The 16899-nt window shown below is 33.5% G+C and overlaps 1 long non-coding RNA gene across 1 annotated transcript; it reads right to left on the minus strand.

The window, feature by feature from the left end:
- Nucleotides 1-2397: 2397 nt before the first annotated feature.
- LOC309662860 lies at nt 2398-14344 on the minus strand. The gene is made up of 2 exons (XR_014265029.1): nt 9288-14344; nt 2398-9010 (listed from the first exon to the last, which is right to left on the minus strand). It is a non-coding gene; the product is annotated as an uncharacterized lncRNA (long non-coding RNA).
- Between the last annotated feature and the right edge of the window lie 2555 nt (nt 14345-16899).

The following is a 16899-nucleotide window of genomic DNA, read 5'->3' on the forward strand; positions in this document are numbered from 1 at the left end:
AGGAGACAGAGACAGAATCTTCAACACTCAAGTTTGAATTCAAAGTTACAACCTGATTTTGTTTCACACTTTTTTTTTACTTCCCAATGGTCATTTAGGATGAAATAAACAGTAAAATAACTGGTTTTTAAAAAGGTTGTCTAATTTCCAAATACTGAATATTTTTCATGACCAGTTATTTTTTATTACATTCTGTTTTGGTAAGAGAATATATTCTATATGAACTCAGAGAATATATTCTATATGTCTCAGAATATATATGTATTTCTGCATTGTCTGAGTTTAATTTAAAAAGAATAGTATTCCACAGTTATTGGCTGAAAGTATTTTGTTGGTTGTTTATTTAGCCAAAATAATTTTGAAGAAGCAGAAGAAAACTGGAGTACTTAATACTCCTTGCTTTTAAGACTTATAAAGCTATGGTAATTAGAACATTCCCCCTCACACACACACATAGAAAATTTGTGACAAACAAAAATATCTCCAGACATAACCAATTGTCTCATGGGGTGCAAAATTGACTCTGGTTTAGAACCACTAATCCAGCTACACCAGCTTTTTTTTTTTTCTTTTTTAGAACCTACAGGCTGCATCTTTTACCATAATTTTATTTTTCAACTTTCACTAATTTTATTTTTTAAACTTTCAGTACCCTTATGTTTTACACAGGTACCATTTTTTTAAATTTAATTTTATTTGTTTTAATACAGCAGGTTCTTATTAGTTATCTATTTTATACATATTAGTGTATACATGTCAGTCCCAATCTCCCAATTCATCCCACCACTCCCCAGCCCCATTTTCCCCCCCTTGGTGTCCATACCTTTGTTCTCTACATCTGTGTCCCTATTTTTGCCCTGCAAACCAGTTCATCTGCACCATTTTTCTAGATTCCACATATATGCATTAATATACAGTATTTGTTTTTCTCTTTCTGACTTACTTCACTCTGTATGACAATCTCTAGGTCCATCCACGTCTCTACAAATGACCCAATTTTGTTCCTTTTTATGGCTGAGTAATATTCCATTGTATATATGTACCACATCTTCTTTATCCATTTGTCTGTCGATGAGCATTTATAGACATGTACCATTTTATTTTTAATTTTATCTAAATATATCTGTCCAAATACTGATTTTGTCTTTTACTAATGACATTTTTCAAACTTATCATTTTTTTCTACATTAATTTCTTTAGTATTCTTTCTTTCCTTTCTGAATTGGCTTAATCAATTTTTAAAATCACTTTATTCCTTCCACTGGTTTTTATGATATACATTGCATTTTAACATGCATACTTCTTAACAAACTTGATTTACCAATGTTTAAAATTAATTCATATCTCTATTCTCTTCTCAAGGAATATAACCAAAGATTTCAAGACATTTTAGCTCATAGGCATTTTGCTCTCTCTTTCCCATTTTACTTTTGTTGTTTGGATTTTAATACTTACTGCAGTAAGTAGAATAGTGCCTCCCCCAACAATGTCCAAATATGTTCACACAGTAATTCCTAGAACCTATGAATATGTTACCTCACCTGGCAAAAAGAACCTTGCAGATGTGATTAAAAATGTATCACAAGGGTCCTTATGAGTGAAAGAGCAAGGTAGCAGAGTGAGACAAGTAGGTGTTGATTGAACAAGAGGTCAGAGTGATGAGATTTGGGGAGGGAAGGCAGGAACCAAGAAGCATAGGCAGTCTCTTTGAGAATCTTCTTCTGGAACCTCCAGAAGAAATGCAGCCCTACTGATACCTGGATTTTTGCCCAATGATACCTAATTCATATTTTTGAACTCCAGAACTATAATAAATTTGTGTTCTTTTAAGCTACTGAGTTTGTAGTAATTTGTTATAGCACAAATAGGAAATTAATAAACCACATTTCGTTATACCAATTCCATTCCCATCCCAGCACTCATTATTATTATTTCAGTCAATTTTCATTTAGTGTTCTTGCTTACTGACTTATTCGCCATTGCTTCCTTCATCACACTACAGTCTTTTGGGTCCAATTTCATTTGTCATAAAGAATATCTTCATGTAGCTCTTTGAGGGAAGGTCTTTGTGTGGTGCATTCTGTATATCCTTTTGTGAAACTATATTTATCATGCCTTAATCTTCAAAGGAGCAATTATTTGGGTAAAGAATTCTATTTCTCAGGGCACTATCAAGATATTATTCCACTGTCTTCTTGCCTTTAATGTGGCTTTGGGGAGACAATTAGCCATAGCATAGCTTTTACTTTTGTTCTCCCTAAATTGCTTCCTTTTACCTTTTTAATTAATTAGCTATTAATTCATCTATTTTCTTGTATAGTTAATTAGCTACTAAGGAAGCTAATTAACTATAAAAATCATTTTCTTACATACTTTTTTTTTTTTAAAGCAGGTTACTTTTGGGGTAGAATCACTTGTAATCATTTTTAAATTCTACTGACTTCAGGGCCTCAGGTGCAAGCATTTTTTTTTTCTTTTTGGGCATTTCCCTCTAATTCTTTATTCTTAGCTATACTACATGTGTCTATGCAATTGTTTATTTCCAGGGAGGTTCTTAACTTACTTATTGCAGGTCATCTAGTCTGGTGAAACTTAGTTTATTCCCTATTTGTTTCTATAAATAAATGTGAAGAATTAAAATACATAGTATATTTTGTCTAGAGTATTACAGTCAGTCCCCTACATACTAAACTTCAAGTTGAGAACTTCCAAAGATGCGAACGTGCATTTGCATGTCCAATCACGTAAGTTAGTTCACGTGTTAGTTCTGGTGTACACTGTCACGTGTGTGCATCCTCTACAAGTGGTTGTGCTTTTGTGTACTTTACTACACAGTACTGTATAGAGTACAGTAGTACAGTATCTTTATTTCAAGCCCAGGATGTCAGGAAGCAAATGTAAAAGCAGTGGTCATGTAGCTGGAACTGCTAAGAAGCACCAAGCACCAAGAAAGGACAAAGAGAGACAAGGGGAAGAAGTAACTGAAGAACCAAAGAGATTCATCACGCAGGAAATGGCAAGGGGATTTTCTTTATTTGAGGAGGCACTGTTAGTTTTTGAGGCACAGGACCTGAATATAGAACGATACACGAAGGTTGCAGCAGCCATTCAGAGTGCAATACAGCGCTCCCACGTCATCTATGACAAGAAAAAAAAAGAGCTACTACCCAGACATCACTGTATCATTTTTTCAAGAGGGTAGATAGAGTTGAATCCAGCAAGGAACCGGAACCTGTGCCATCAACATCAGGCATGAGTGAAACTGCAGCTCGACCTCTGTCTCCTATTGCTGACGATCCTTTAGCTCCACCATCTCCCACCTCCTCTCCCTCCTCCACTCAGCAACTCTTCTTGCATGTTCACCTGATGCCAGCCCCTGTATGCCAGCTGTTGTACTGTACTACTGTACATTTCAAGGTACTGTACTGTAAGATTAAAAATGTTTTCTTTATTTTCTGTTTTTTTAAATGTATTACTTGTGTGAAAAGCATTATAAACCTATTACAGTACAGTACTATATAGCTGATTGCGTTAGTTGGGTACCTAAGCTAACTTTGTTGGACTTATAAACAAATTGGACTTACGAACGCACTCTCAGAACCGAACTCGTTTGTATGTAGAGGACTTACTGTAATTTGGATCTTCCTGGATTGTTTTTCATGATCATTCTGGCTAGAGGTTAATAAATTTTACTGACCTTTTAAAAATCTGTCTTTGTTTTACTGATTTTCTCTATTGCTTTTCTATTTCACTTATTTTCACACTGATCATTATTATTGTCTTCTATTTACTTTGGGTTTAATTTGCTATTCTTTTTCTATTTTCTCAAGGTAGACGCTGTGGGCATTGATTTGAGAACTATCATCTTTTCTAATACAGGCGTTTAGTGCTATAAATTTTCCACTAATTACTGCTTACAATTTATAAGTATAAATTGTTTTCTCTGTCTAACTTTGTGAACATATGAAATACAGTTAAAATGGTTTTAATGACTTTGGCTGATAAGTCTAATATCTGTGTCAGTTCTAAGTCAGTTTCAATTGATTAATTTTTCTTCTCATTATGGGTTGTATTTTCTTGCTTCTTTGCATGACTGGCAAGTTTTCATTGAATGCCAGACATTATGAATTTTAGCTTCTTTGGTGCAGGGTATTTATGTTTTTCTATAAATATTCTTGAGATATTTTTTCTGGCATGCAGATGGAAACAATTTGGTGGCAAGGGTGGAAGGGAGCGTCCTTGTTTTTAAGATTTGTTTGATAGAACTGGAACAGTACTCAGTCTAAAGCTCATTTTTCTCTAAGACTGAGACTTTTTTTTTTCTGAGACTGTGCACTCTGCAAAATGCCCCATTTCCAGTCTCTCTGTGGAAACAAACTTTATTCTCAGCCCTCAGTGAACACTAGGCATGTTACCTCTAAACCTTTGAGGTTGATCTTTCCCCATCCTTGAGCAGTTTTCTCACATGCACATGCTGATCAGTACTCAACTGAATTGTCCAGGGGAACCTTCTGCACATCTCCAGAATTATAGCTTTGAGCAACACTCTCCTTTCCAGGACTCTGTCTTGTGAACTGTAGCTGCTTTAGTCTCCCTAGACTCTCAACTCTGTCTCCTCAACTCAGTGAGTCCACCAGGCTCTGTCTGATTTCTCCCTTCTTGTGTCACTGGCTAAAATTCTCTCGAACCTATAAGCTATAGTATCATAGGAATCACTTCATTAGTTTTATTGTTGTTGTTGTTCTACTCATTTGTTTTAGGTAGAAGGTTAAATTCAGTCCCTATTATCGATACTTCATTTTAGCTGGGGGGTCCACTTTTAATAAATAGCAAAATGCTTTACTTGAATCTAAAGTTTTATCTTTATATGTAAAATATGTTTGTAAAATAATCTTTGTACTTTATAATGTATAAATCTAATAATATGTGTTGCTTTATTCCTTTTTTGTATTTTAAATACTTTCTTTGAATTTTAAAGTTTTGAGCAAAATTTTTTGCCATTTAAAATGACTGAGAAAACTATACGAGGAAAATCTATTATTTAATAACTGCAATTATATTTTATGCATGAGCTCCTCTGTATAAATAGTCATACACTATAATTTACTGACAAAAATGTAGAGATAATAGGAGGAGAAAAAAGAAAAAAAAATAATTCAACAAAACTGTATTCTATAAGGTAATAGCATTAACTCGTAAGACTATTAATCTGGCACTCTAATGGTTAAATATAGTTGTCATTGGCATAAATAAAAATTATCTTTCTTTAACAAAACACAAATGCAGAGCCAGAGCCTACAGGATTTCTTATCTCCTTCCTCTTTGTTAGGATCTAAATTCCAGCATGATCAATTCTTAGAACCATAATATTTTGGTTTTCAAAATGGCTCTTAAGCATGTAAACTCCAATTTAAAGATTACATTTTAAGTCTTTGTCAGTTAACATTTAACAGTGATTATAAGGCTTTACAGCAATGGAACACCAGTTACCAAAGGGTCAAGGAATTAGCTGTAAACCAAAGCCACTAAAGGGAGTGTAGGGCAATGGTAAATTTAATTCCTACCATAGTAACTTATAAAATTAGTCTTGTCTATCTCCTAATTAACTAGTGTGCTATAGAACTATTTTAACTTTTATCACATAAGCATTATTCACCTTGACACTTTAAAGTTCAAGGCTATTTTAGTCTCAGTACCTCTGTACAAAGGACATTTATCATCAAACTTTACTATAAGAAGAAAATGATCTGCTAATTTTCTGCCACCTGCCTTTAAGAGGTTTCAGCTATCAGAGAGATATTTGTTTTAGATAGGTTCTAACAAGCAGTATATTAGCCACTGCAATAAATTTGCTGTCCCCACCCAAATATCTCTTCTGCAGACAGTAACAGTGAAAGTCCTGACCTCAATATAGGGTGTCCTTCTAACATAGGCAGAAATTAAAGTCAAATTAAATGAGGGGAAAAAAGTATATAATTACAAACACAATATAATTCGAAGCATAAATTTAGAGGAGAAAGTTAGCTTTCCAATTCTGCCTAGGTTAGCTTTCCAGTTCTCCAGTAGAGCATATAATTTCTGGACACATTTTATCAGTTGATTAAAACAAGAATTCTATTCTTTCTTGCAGTATATGATCAAGTGAGATCTCCACTAAAATTACATTTTTGTGATATCAATCAGAACAAATGTTATTTTGTTTTGGATTCAGTTATTATTTATTTCCTCCACTTTAATATTGCTTTTATGCTTTGTAGTGCTAAAATATCACATTTTATCAAAAAAGAAAAATTTTAGGTGTCTTAAAAATGTGCTTTTTAATTTTTTAAGTTAACATATTTTATTTTCTGCATGATGTGTTTTTTCCTACTCAGAATCTCTGAAGAATTATCTTAATGTGATGGGTGAAATGAGAAATCATCAATGCATACAAAACATAGTTATAATTTAAAACTTCAAAAAAACCTCAATATTTCTTTTAATTTAAGGATCCGTGAATTGATATCATAACATGTTAAAGCTGAACTCTAATTAACATTACTTGAAATAAAAGAGGGCTGGAGAGTGGATTAAATAAGTAGGGTGTGTTGTGGAAAAAGAAAAGCTGGTGATAACTGCTCTCTTTCCCCTGATCCACCACCCCAGGCAACTCCACCACTACAATCAAAACTTTTTAGGCATGGATCTCAAAGTGCAGCCCATAACCAAGAATCCGGCACTATTTTTTGCTCCTTTCTCGGTAACCTCCACTACACTCCATGTTCACTAAGGGTACAAATATGCAGCAAGAGTCTTTTAGTGAATATTAATATAAAAATGCACTTAATGAGTATGATTTTCTAAATTATAAATTGTAAGCAATAATAAAAGCATGTGTGATAGCTAGCTAGATAGATATACATATTTTACAGTCAATTTGTTATTCTTATGTAGCAAATAGGTTATATTCTATAAGCTATTATGACATAGAACTCCTAGCTGCAGGTGACAGAAGGACTAGTAAGATAATATTTATAAAGTCTAAGTACTGCCTTCACATCTCTTTGAAGATCTCCTCAATAGTAAGATGTTAAATTATTCATTTTACAGAAAAATTTTCCTCTAAACAACCATTTATTACCTAATCCTTTCTAAAATAAACATTTTACAGATTTGGAAAGTCTAAATAGAAATCTAAAAATACCATCATTACTTTAAGGTGCATCGAAAATTAACTGAAGAGACTGGCAACACTTCAATCTGATATTCACACTCTGCCTAAATAGTATTGTCTTCTGGATAGCATTATGTATTTACATAATCCAAATATCATATGTATACTAATTTCACCCATATCGCACAATGAGCTCTGAGACTGCTAATGAGCCCTGATGTACACCTGATTCACATATCCTACTTGGATATTACTTTGATTTGAAATTAGCTTGGTCATTTAAAATTCTTTCAAATGAGAATTTGTTGAATGAAGTGATGATGAATATAGGCTCTGGAGTCAGACTGCCTGGATTCAAAGCCATGGTGTAGCCCTCCTATGTGACCTCTACCAAGCTTCCTAACCTCTCTAACTCAGTTTCCTCATCTATAAAATAGTTCTAATAACAATAACATCTTTATTCTTAGTTTCCATGAAGATTAATTGGGATGATGTTGATAAAGCTCTTTGAATTGTATCTGCCTAAGTGTTAGATATTTATTTTATTTACTGATAGCATGTTCCCAATATAAATGTCATGGTCATTCATCTCTACAACCAATGAATCACCAAGTCTTGTCAATTATGCCTCTATCATCCTTCTGCAATATAGTCTCTCTTTTTATTTCCTTTGGGAGTGCTTTAGTTCAGTTTTTTTATGATCTCTTCTCTAGAGATCTACAATACATTGTCAACAGAGCTGCCAGTTTTCTAACAGCTAATCTCTCAATATATCATTAACACATTCATCGGATTTATCCACTGGCTCCCCATTGCTAACAAAAAAGAATAGCACTCAACACCACCATTACATGATCCTAAATTATTTTATATAACAATTTACTCTTTTGTATATTTAAAGGTTTAGTGCTTTTCCCGAGCCTCCCAAAAGTTTTTGCACATTTTCTTCGTATATTCTTTCTTCAGAATAACCTCTCCAACTTTTTAAACTTGAAAAAAAATTTTTAGGGTCCAGCATATCTGCCATTAACTCAGTAGAGACTTTCCTGCTCCCTATATTACGCATTACACATTGCCACATTCTAAGTCACACAATTATGTCACTTACTATAGTGCTATTTTTGTCCTTAATTGACTACATATAGCTTGCTCTGGATAGAGCATAAAATACCTCAAAAGCAATGTCTTTGTTTTTATCTTTGCTTCCACCACAGCTTTTTGCACATGATGGATATGGAATTTTCCCTATCTTTAGCTCTGATTTGTGATTCATTACAAGAGAAGCCAAGATACATACTGAAGTGACATTTTAAGAGTCATACAAAAGTATATTTTCTGAGTCTTTGAATAATAAAGTATCCTTTTATTAATATTTGGATAAAACTTTTCCTCTTCACGTTCATTTTTCTTTTGCTTCATTCTTATTTGAGTGTTAGTGATGCTGAGAATCTGGAGGCCAGCTTAATATTTTTACTTCTTAAGTGAGTTTTTTTTTTCTAATTTTTGTTTTATGTTTTAGTTTTAAAAAGTCATCCAAAAATTGTATAATACTTTTTCCATCCATTTAATAATCAGATAAGGAAAGACAGAGTTTGAATTGTTATGAATCTCTTTTAATCTTCCTTGCACCCCAGAGAAGCCCTTTCACTTTTCATACTCAAATTCATTTCTTTTCTGCAGAAAGTTTTCTTTAAGTACTTTTGAATTAATGTTTTTATTCACATTCCTGTTTCTTTCTCATGAATAACTAAGGCTTAATCTTCATTATCATTTCTCCACATTCCTCAGATAACGTACCATCATGTTCATTACTTGCTCCCTCTGATCAGCATACTGGGAATGTTATTCAGATTTTTACTCCATAACACTGAATCAGTTTTTTGTTTTTTGTGTTTTTTTTATAGATATTTTGAGTTGGAATCTTTTTTTTTTTTTTTCAATTTATTTATTTTTGGCTGCGTTGGGTCTTCTTTGCTGCACGGGCTCAGTAGTTGTGGCTTGTGGGCTCTAGAGCACAGGCTCAGTAGTTGTGGCTCACGGACTTAGTTGCTCCACGGCATGTGGGATCCTCCCAGACCAGGGCTCAAACCCGTGTCCCCTGCATTGACAGGCGGACTCCCAACCACTGCGCCACCAGGGAAGCCCTGAATCAGTTTTTATCAATGTCACTTTTGCTCTTAACCTCTCCTGTAGAGACTTCAGTTTTACTAATGGGGTTCAGGACATGCTACGCCAAAATACAGCACCTTCATATATTGAATATTTTAAGCTGAAGGAGTTTGGGGAAATGGCAGAAGCAGGAAGATCACTCTGACCTCCTACCCCCTAGCCCTTCTTCTCTGAAGCAGGTTATAAAATCCTCATGTGAGAAGTGCCCTCCATCTACCCAAAGGACAAAAGCATCCTTATCTCCTAAAACAAAGGGACACCAAGAAGAATCCTAACAAACAGGCCTTGCTAAGTTCCCCCAGCTCATTACAATTACCTCACACTCCTTAACTTATCATATTTCTCCACAACTGTCCACTCTTGATCAACCCTGGCATGAAAATATACAAGTCTCTTTCTTTGGGTCTTTATTTCCTTATGAAGCCTCCAATATCATGTAAAACTGACATTAAATAAATTTGAATACTTTTCTCTTGTTAATCTGTCTTTGTCAGTTTAATTTTCAGACCCAACCAGGGACCCTAAGAGGGTTGGCAACTTTTCTCTCCCCTACACTACAGTTACCACTAAAGGTTCTTTGCAAATCTTTTCTATGTCACTCTATCCTTTTAAAAAATCTTAGCTTCTTATTTTTACTACTTATTCTTCTCTTCTTATTCCGTTATCTTGTCTGTGTTACATACATACACATTTTCTTATATTCTATTGTTAGGGTGACCATACGTATTGGTTTGCACAGTACAGTTTTGGTTTCTGGATGTTGTCCTGGTGTAATTACTGATAATGCCCCGTTTGCTTCTCAAAAGTGTCACTTGATGTAATAAATTATATGGTTGTCCCAGGAATGTCAGACACGTCTTCTAAAAGGTTTTCTTTTTCATCTTTTGACTAATGTGCCAACAATTTTCTGTTTTTCTGAATATTAATTGAGTTGGTGTTTTCTTTCCCACTGTTCCTTTTTTTGTTCTTCAGTATTGTTTGAAGGATCAATCTGTTCTAATGTTTACTCATTCATGAATGACAAAAGATCTATAGAGAGTATTTGTGCATAGAATGTGTATTTGACCTTAGCTTCATTCATAGAATTCATTATCTCCCTGTTATTTTAACTATTTCTATACCTGTTTGACATAAATTGTTACAATGACTGTCCTAAGTTCCAGAAGTGTAAGTACATTCTCTAATGGTTTTTGTCAAAATATGCTTCTACCTTTGTGCAACTGTGAAATGAATTCTTTCTGGAAAATACCAAGAATGATTTCTGTTTCATTGGGAGGGATTCTATCCACTCACCTTAGAAATATTTATAGAGAAATATGTTACACACACACACACACACACACACACACACACTCATGCTCCCATATTTAGAATCAGATTCTCCTTCTTGCTGGCTATTCTTGTGGATTATGGATATGAGTTGTCTTCAACTGATCTCATGACTTAATTACACATTTTAAGGATTTAAGAAAATGATCAAAATAGTAAAATAACTATTGGTAAAGGCAGGAAAGATGCCTCCAAGACTTTTCTAATGCCTGACAGCCTCAAACATTTTTTTCTTATCTGCTTCAATGTAATAAAATGCTCAATAATTTTTAAATCTCTCTGAGACTTTTCCTTTGCAATAATAAAGAGGAAGCATTCAAAGATAACAAAGAGAAAGGATGAGCACAATAAAATGTACCTAAAGTACACATATGGACTAAGAATCTTCCTCAACAAAGGAAAACTTCATCTATGTCATTATATTCTTCAGGGTTTTCCTCCCAAATCATCTCTGGTATCTAGTCCATAGCTATTCAGTATTTCTAAGTTGATTGCTCACATCTATCAATCGGTCTTTAAGCACCCATGTCTCCTTCCTCTTCCTTATATCTCAGGAAACAAATGATCAGCATCAGTCCCAGGCACCCCAGGGGTCCACATCCAGTCATGCCAGGACCCAGCACCACAAAAAGGCGGGCTAGCAGCCACTGCACAAGGCAGGGCCTCACAGCCAATCAGGCCAGAGGCCAGCCCTACCTACCAGCATACTCACAGTAGTCAGCCCTGCCACACAGGAAAGGCCCACTTAGCCCACAAAAGGGGCACTCCTAAAACATATAGCTCTGGTGACAGGGGGTGGGGTGTATTGCTGGGCCTTTCTTATGGCATCTCTTACATAAGGTTATTTCTCCAAGATCAGGAAATGTAACCAAACTACCTAATATATAGAAATAAACACATAGAACTAGGTAAAGTGAGGAGATGAAGGGACAAGACAATAGCCCAGAAGAAAAACTAAGTGAGGAGGAGATAAGCAGTCTACCCAATAGAGTTCAAGGTAATGACTCTAAGGATGTTCAACAAACTCAGCAAAGAAATGGATGAACATGGTGAGAAGTTTAACAAAGAGTTAGAAATGTAAAGAAGAAGCAAACAGAGCCAAAGAGCACAATAACTGAAATGAAAAATTAACTCAAAGGACAGAAGAGATCAATGAACTGGAAGACAGAGTAGTGGAAATCACCCAAGTTAAACAAAAAAGAGAAAAAAAACTTAAAAAATGTGGATACTTTAAGATACCTCTGAAACAACATCAGGTGTACCAACATTCACATTATAGGAGTCCCAGAAGGAGAAGACAGAGAGAAAGGTGCAGAGAATTTACTTGAAGAAATAATAGCTGAAAACTTTCCTAACCTGGAAAGGGGAACAGACATCCAGATCCAGGAAGCACAGAAAGTTCCAAACAAAATGAACCCAAAGAGGTTCACACCAAGATATTGTAATTAAAATGGCAAAAATTAAAGATAAAGAGAGAATCTTAAAAGAAGCAAGTGAAAACAACTACTTATGTACGAAGGAACTCACAAAAGATTACAAGCTGACTCTTCAGCTGAAACTTTGCAGGCTAAAAGTAGTGGTACAATATATTCAAAATGATTTAAAAAAAACCAAAAACAACAACAACAAAAAAAACATATAACCAAGAGTATGTTATTCAGCAAGGCCATGATTCAGATTTGAAGAACAGATATAGAGTTTTACAGAGAAGTAAAAGCCAAAAGAGCTCAGTACCACTAAACCAGCTTTACAAATAACGTTAAAGGGACTTCTCTAAGCAGAAAACAAAAGACTACAACAAGAAATATGAAAATTATGAAAGGAAAAATTTCATTGATAAAGGCAAACATACAGTAAAGGTAGTTGATCAACCATTTATAAAGCTAGCAAGAAGGTTAAAAAACAAAATGAGTAAAATCATCTATATCTGCAATAAGTAGTTAAAGGACACACAAAACAAAAAGATGTAAAATATGATGTCAAAAACATTAAACATGGGGAAGGGGGTAGTAAAAATACAGGGTTGTTAGAATGTGTTTGAACTTGAGATCAACTTAAAATAGCCATAAATATATGTAGTTACATATGCTTACGTATAAACATCAGGGTAACCACAAACCAAAAACCTATGAGATATATACACAAAAAAGAGAAAGGTATCCAAACATAAAGCTAAAGATGGTCATCAAATCACAAAGGAACAGAGCAAAAAAGAAGAAACAAACAAAAAAGAACTATGAAAACAATCCTAAAACAATTAACAAAATGGTAATAAGTACATACATATGAATAATTACTTTAAATATAAATAGACTAAATGCTTCAATTAAAAGACATAGTGTTGCTGAATGGATACAAAAACAAGACTCATACATATGCTGCCTACAAGAAGTTCACTTCAAATCTAAAGACACACACTGACTTAAAGTGAGATGATAGAAAAAGTTATTCCACCCATGCACCTATAGTCACCTAGTCTATGACAAAGGAGGCAAGAATACACAATGGGAAAAAGACAGTCCCTTCAATAAGTGGTGCTGGCAAAACTGGACAGCTACATGTAAAAGAATGAAATTAGAACACTCCCTAACACCATACACACAAATACGTTAAAAATGCATTAAAGACCTAAATGTAAGGCCAGACACTATAAAACTCTTAGAGGAAAACCTAGGCAGAACACTCTTTGACATAAATCACAGCAAGATCTTTTTTGACCCACCTCCTATAGTAATGATAATAAAAACAAAAATAAGCAAATGAGACCTAATTAAACTTAAAAGCTTTTGCACAGCAAAGGAAACCATAAGCAAGGTAAAAAGACAACCTTCAGAATGGGAGAAAATATTTGCAAATGAAGCAACTGACAAAGGATTAATCTCCAAAATATGCAATAGGTCCAGTTTATTTATTTTGGCTTTTATTTCCTTTACTTGGGAGACAGATCCAAAAAATATTGCTGTGATGTATGTCAGAGTGTTCTGAGACAACATTATAGACTAGAAATCAACTTCAAGAAAAAAGAAACTGCAAGAAAACACAAACACATGGAGATTAAACAATATCATACAATGCTACTATACAATGCAATATTAGCCATACAAAAGAATGAAATCTTGCCATTTGAGACAACATGGATGGACCTGGAGGATATTATGCTAGGTGAAATAAGTCAGACAAAGACAAATACCATATGATTTCACTTATTGTGGAATCTAAAAACAAATCAAAACAAATGAACAAACAAAACAAAACAGAAACAGACTCATAGATACATAGAACAAACTGGCAGTTGTCAGAGGGAAGAGAGGTGGGGGAATGAGTGAAACAGGTGAAGGAGATTAAGGATATAAACTTCCAGTTATAAAATAAATAAGTCATGGAGATGTAATATACAGCATAGAGAATATAGTCAATAATATTGTAATAACTTTGTATGGTGACAGATGGTTACTGGACTTACTGTGGTGATCATTTTGTAATGTATAAAATATCAAATCACCTGAAACCAATATAACATTGCAAGTCAATTATACTTTAATTTTAAAAAACTAATATATTATTAAATATCATAAATATGCAGACTTGTCCACCTACCCTCAGGAAATGCTAGAGGAAGGCAAGATTCTAAAGAGTGGACAAGCCCATTGAGGAAAGAGCACCCTGCCTTCAGGCAGCTGCAAAGGAATAGGCAAAGAGAGCACAGAAGGGCTTGTTTTTCTCCCCAATTTTACCTATTGATAAGTGATTATACTTTCAGGTGTAGGAGAAACCCCAGGGTTCTGGGAAAATTTCATCCTAAGAAAAAAAACGTCAGGAGTGGAGAAGAAGTTTTCTCCATTCAAATGTAATTTAATTTACATTTAAGTATGTATTTTGAGATTAAAAATTACTAATTGAATAATTTTATCAATATACATAGATTATAAATTTATCTGAAAAGTAAAGTTTGAATTTCCTATTATCATTTATGCAGTATATTTAATAAAACATAATATTAAGAAAAAACAGAAAAATTAAAAACTAAGAGAAATTATATCATTACATATGTAATGGGAATGTTATTTTTCCCAGATTGTCAATTTGAATTTTCAGAACTTGATATTTATATTTATTGAAATATTATGAATAGAAGCTTTATTAAACATTTACTATACTTACCACCATTCAAAATTTCAAATTTTATGTCAATTCTAAACGAGTGTATATTACTCATATCAAAGTTACAAATGGATCTAATAAATTTTACAATTAACCTTAATAACATGAAGAAAAATCTGTGACCATCATTAAATTTATTATTTAGTTTCACATTAGAATTCCTTTTAGTTAATAAGGCTTTCAGTCCCAAATGTTGATGATATAAAATAGTAATTAATTAGTACATGCAAATGAGATGCATTGACATAAAGCCACAACTCATAACTTATGCTTTCTCTACAAGGTTCTATTTTATGTCCAATATGTAAAGAAGTATTTTATTATTATTTTCAAATAAACATGATATATACTATAATTAAATATTAAACAATTTGTTCTAAATATCTTTCTTCAGAAAAAAATCATAAAAATTATTTATTTTTCTTGTTTGTTTTATTTTTTTGAAAAGTGAGAGATAAGATGAGGGGAAACCCAGACATAGTAGTATAAGTTCATTTACAAATTTAAATAAAATATTAACAGTTCTTTTTTAGTGAACACCACTACCAATGCCATGTAAGAAATATATGAGAGAATGATGTATTTAACTACGAAAATAGGAGTGATTTTATCACTATCACTGATCATTTATTAAGAAAATATTACATGTAAAAGATCAGTATAGATATGTGCTGTTCAATATGGTAGCCATTAGCCCATGTGGATATTTAAATTTGAATTAATAATAATTAAGTAAGATTTAAAAATCAGTTTTTCATTTGTACTAGTCACAATTCAAATACTCAATGGCTGCCTGTGGTTAGTAGCTATCATATTTGTTATAGAATATTTCCATCATTGCTGAAAATTCTATTGAACTAAAAGCTGAAGATTCACAACATGTAAGACAAAGTACTTGCACTCAAGGATCTTGAAATAGAGTTTCAAATAAATGCTGTAGATAATATAAACTAGTCTGCGATGTCATTATGAACTGAAATAACAGCGTGGAAGCATCAGCAATATGTGGGATTAAAGAGTGATAAAATCTTATCCTTGTTTTACCTATCTGGGAGAAATCTTCCCCATCTCTTTTTCTGGCCCATAGTTACTCCTCTCCTCTCTTTGGTCCTCAGGATCCTTAACATAATAACTTCAGTTATTGAAGGATTGAAAGAAGGAAGGAAGAGGGAAGAAATAAGAAAGAGAGAAAGGGAGGAAGGGCTGAAGGGCTAAGAAAGAACTTCATGCAAATTTAGCTTTTGTGCTAGCCTCTATAGACCTTCTACAAAACAGAGCAGCGCTGACATTAACTACCTGCTGAAATAGGAAGAGAGAAAACTGCAGGTGACCAAGCAAATAAATATCTCAATAAAGACTTATTCTACAAGGAAAAACAAAAGATGCTTCTTTATTGTACTTATTCCCCTCCTTGGTTTCCAATGCCTTCCTAGAGTGAAGAAATTTTTCTAGAGATATTGACGATGGTAACATTTGTGTTATTCTTAGTAATCTCTTCATGGAAATAATGAAAAAGTCATAGGAACATCAACAATGAATTAATGTAAATGCAAATCACCATAAACTAGGCAGGCATGCAAGTGGAAGATCTTCCAACATTTTCCTCTTAATGCTATGGAGGAAATAGCAATTGCAAACACATCTCTAGTGTCTAGTCTAAATTTTAACATGATTAAGAGATTTCATGCATTGTGTCCCAAAGAGAAGGCAATCAGGAAAATAATTTTGCATGCTGTATATAAATGAGTACCACCACATTAATACTAGTAAAGATACAAACTGCAATTACTTTTTCTTTTTCCAACTTTCAGGCATTTAGCATTTCTACCTTAATAAAATAGACAAACAATTTCTGAAGAAAACAAAGTGACATAATGCTTCTGAAAATTCTCTTTTAGTATAAATAACTTGTCCTCATTTATACTCTTAAAAGGTAAAATTTACATGATCATTTGAGAAGAAAATGTTAAGAATCTATTTGGAGTTGGTAAAATGATATGCAAACAAAGAAATATATTAGTACCATTGTGGTGAGGTCCATAATGGAGAATAGGGAGCAATGCAATAACACATAAGGATCTCAAGTG

This window comes from Balaenoptera physalus (genome assembly GCF_965194825.1).
Source record: "Balaenoptera physalus genome assembly, chromosome: 6".
NCBI lineage: Eukaryota > Metazoa > Chordata > Mammalia > Artiodactyla > Balaenopteridae > Balaenoptera > Balaenoptera physalus.